Source organism: Pavona decussata, unplaced genomic scaffold (assembly GCF_977016875.1).
Source record: "Pavona decussata unplaced genomic scaffold, jaPavDecu1.1 SCAFFOLD_3, whole genome shotgun sequence".
Taxonomy (NCBI): Eukaryota; Metazoa; Cnidaria; class Anthozoa; order Scleractinia; family Agariciidae; genus Pavona; species Pavona decussata.
In genome coordinates this window covers 1843148-1847301 of record NW_028145427.1, presented here as the reverse complement: position 1 = coordinate 1847301, position 4154 = coordinate 1843148, and the positions used below count along the sequence as shown (strand labels likewise).

The following is a 4154-nucleotide window of genomic DNA, read 5'->3' as shown; positions in this document are numbered from 1 at the left end:
GTACGAAGTTCTTGCATCGTCAATGTAAGGGCAAGTGAGACATCCATGAGTGGAGTTGCAGCGGAAAGTGCCAGAGGTGAGCTTGGGTGTCGTGTTAGTGTTCTTTAGTTTTGCTCGAACCAAAAGGTCGCGAAGGTTTGGTGAACGACGGTAAGCGATGAATGGTTTATCTTTGAATATTAGCCAAAGACGAATTCTTCGAAAATCGATCAGCAGAATTGCTCTCATATTTAACAAAACGAGGCTATAAAGACCGTTTTGTGAAAGAACAAATCTTAAGAGCCAAACAGATACCCAGAAGTGAGACATTACAGGAACATAATCATGATAAAGATAAATCCAACACCCCAGTCCCCTTCACCATCACTTATAACCCAGCACTACCTAATATCCAAGAAATACTTCACAGGAAACAACCTATTCTCAACTCCACAGATCGCCTTCAAAAAATATTCAAAGATAAACCATTCATCGCTTACCGTCGTTCACCAAACCTTCGCGACCTTTTGGTTCGAGCAAAACTAAAGAACACTAACACGACACCCAAGCTCACCTCTGGCACTTTCCGCTGCAACTCCACTCATGGATGTCTCACTTGCCCTTACATTGACGATGCAAGAACTTCGTACACTTTTAGCAACACCGGCGAAACAAGACAAATAACACAACATATAACCTGTAATTCTACTAACCTTACATATATGATTGAATGTAAAAAATGTAAAAAACAGTATATAGGGGAAACCAAACGCACGATCCGTGAAAGGTTCACAGAACACAGACAAGCGACAAACAACCCACATCACGCCAACTCCACAGCAGCAGTCCCTACACACTTCAACTTACCAGGTCACTCTTCTGCCGACATGCGACTTATCCCTCTCGAACTACAACCCACCATCAATGCCTCCCGCCGTAAGGCACGCGAGGCTTTTCTAATTCATAGAGGGAAAACGTTATCTCCAGAAGGCATTAACAGGAAAAACGAACGCTGAACCTTGATTATACACTTCTATAATTTTGTTATCTCATATTTACAAGTACGCTGTCTTCATGTCATGTATTAGCCAATCATTTTTTTGCATGTATTTTTTCAAATTTTAATTTTAGGAGCCGTTAGTATATTTTTGTTATCTCATATTTACGAGTACGCTGTCATCATATCATGTGTTAGCCAATCATGTTTTTCCATGTATTTTTCAAACTTTAATTTAAGGAGCCGTTATTATATTTTCCTTCAGTATAGCTCTGGCCCTGAGGAAGACTAATTCTATTAGTCGAAATATTGGCCACTAATAAATCTGCCCTTTGCCGTAGTGCCAGCCTTGCATTCAGTTTTGTATTTTCACGTTCAAGTGACGCCTGACACGAGGTCTTTCACAAGAGAGATCCGGCAAAATTACCAGCAAGTTTAATTCCTGCGTTGTGTGGACCTCTGCATTCAAAAGTTTTCGAATGCGTAGCTTGGTATTAAGATAAGATAAGATAAGATAAGATAAGATAAGATAAGATAAGATAAGATAAGATAAGATAAGATAAGATAAGATAAGATAAGATAAGATAAGAAACTTTATTTTACGTGGCACTCCACTTAGCTAAAAGCTACTTTACAGGAAGCCCACAAATAAACAGATAAAATTACAAAAACAAAAAGAAAGATAAAAATTTAAAAATCTAAAATATCCAGGAATTCCAATCATTCATGTATCAATACATGTGTGAGTACAAATTAAAATTTACAATTTTAAAAGCTAACCACGATAATAACAATTTTAAAATACCGCATGACGAATACTTCTTAAAAATTCCCTTGTGCCGGCCATGGTGCGAATCGAGTCCGGCAGCGCATTCCATGTCTTTGCAGCAAAGTACCGAAAAGACCTAAGACCATGCTTGGTGCTTCTTACTTTGGGCAATGAGAGCATGTTTGTGCCCCTTAAGTTATATTTTGCGTCCTTTACTTTGGGTAAGTTTGCAATGGGGGTCGGTACCCTCTCCTAGACGCAGCTATTTATTGTGATCAACATGTCCTGGATACGACGTCCCTCTAGTGTGCTATGCAAACCAATCCCACTTAGCAATCTAAGTTATTCTTATCCTTATATACAAGTCTAATTGCCCGTTCGTTTTCTCTCTCCAATTTCTTGGTGTTCCTGGCTCCACAATGGTGCTATATCTGGCTGCAATAATCGAAATGCAGTAAAATAAAGGCCCGATATAGTGCTTCCTTAAATATTGTTGATAACACTAAACAGCTAAATGCTCTTTCTTTTTTTACTAGGATGGCAATGGCTACATTGCTGACGAGGAACTTGAGGCCCTGTTACATGACTTGATAATAAGAGAAGGGGTGAGTGTGTGGTATTTCTGTTAGAACAGTAGATTCAATACACGAGACGTTCAGTGACATTTTCAATTCAGGACCATGGGTGCACTGTTTTACTGTACGATACTTGTCAGCCAGTCCTTTCCAAATAATAAATAAATAAATAAATAAATAAATAAATAAAATAAAACAAACAAAAAAAAACAGAAATAAACAAATCAATAAATAAAATTAAATAAAATTTCTATCTAAATTTCCCTTCATTTCCTATTTGCAGAAAAGTGTCGAGAGTACCCAAGATATTCAGAAATTCAAAACCCAGTTTATGGCCTCTTTTGACGCTGACAAGGACGGCAAGATAAAGAAAGAGGAGCTTAAACTTGCAATTTTCCAATAGGACGCTTTCCTTTCTCTTGATATAGTTGCTCAAGTGAGGAGAAATCACGGATGCAGTTTTTATTGTTTTATTAAAGTTAGGGTAATATTTAAAGGTCAATAAACTACCAGTTCCTTATATGCGTGTGGTTTGGAGTAATTTCAACAATCCAATAAACGCTTAGCCTCATGCTGTGTCTCGTCACGCAACGGAGGAGCGTTGCGTGACGATACACAGAACGGCTACGAAGGAGACTAATAAGCGCTCGATATATTTGTGTTTAAACCGTGGATGTGATAATCACATTTGAGAAACTTAGGGTAAAGCTCGTCTCAAACATTGCATTTCTACATACCCTGACGAATTCAGTCCGACTGAGTTCATCAGACGTTCTGCAATTTCAGACGTCGTCGAACTAGGGATTTTAAGCAACGACGACGGCGACGGCAACGACAACGCCGCAAAACGTGCGATTAAAATTTTGGCACAGGCAACAACGATAACGTGAAATGACCAAATTCAAGGTTTTGTGGAGAACATGAGCACACCTCGGTGAATTTTTCATTTTTTCTCCCTTAGCCTGAACACCACTCCTACCAAATTAGTTCCTGGCCGTGCCTGGGTAGTTCGCCGTTTCTGTAGTTGTCGAAGTTCAATGAGTTATTAAAAAAATAATCGCGAAGAAGCACAAATATTAAAATTAAGTTATATTTCCAAGTGATGACAGTCGTTGCCGTTGCCGTCATCGCTACTTGAGTTTCCTAATAGCATTTCCAAGACGTAATATGAATACTATGGCTTAAAAATCGATGCTTGTCAATTAGTATAATGCCTGCATTCAGGATTCAACACGACGGAAATTCGACGTCTGAAATTAAAGAGGCCGCACTTCGATCGTCTGTCGTGTCGAACTCAATCAAGAGAAAATGAGGGGACAGAGAGGGAGACCCCCAGTATAGCCCTTGGGTTATGTGAATTTCACTTAAGCTATTTTTAGACATCGTCTAAACGGAAGTCTGTTTCCCGAGACGTCCGCAAACGTATCTAGCTTGGGCCCTGGGGGACTCCCATATAAAAGTGACGGGAGTGATCATCGGAAATTTTGAAAGAGAATTTACGTTTTGTGGACGTATTCTGAAATTGTTTTTTTTTTTTACCTTTTAAGAGGCACCAAATCAGTTGACTGGCATTTTCTTCCTCTCATGTTTTTCGGCTCAATACCCTAAAAGGACCACCACACCTCTGAAGGAAGTCATTTTAAAAGTTAGTACCCTAAGGGGTACCTACCAAATCACGAATTTTAACTCTTAAAAGGTACGACGATCACGGCCCCGTCAATTTTATATGGGAGTCCCCACACGGGGACTTGGGCATTCTCCCCGGTTATTGTGCTCTCCCTCTGCGGAAAACGACCTTTTCGGCTACGAAAGCCTTACACAGAATTTTACTCTA

At 39.5% G+C, this 4154-nt stretch overlaps 1 long non-coding RNA gene across 1 annotated transcript; it reads left to right on the top strand.

The window, feature by feature from the left end:
• The first annotated feature begins 1487 nt into the window (after positions 1-1487).
• Positions 1488-2840, top strand: LOC146489831 (uncharacterized). Its single transcript, XR_014863353.1, has 2 exons — positions 1488-2350; positions 2604-2840. It is a non-coding gene; the product is annotated as an uncharacterized LOC146489831 (long non-coding RNA).
• Positions 2841-4154: the final 1314 nt, after the last annotated feature.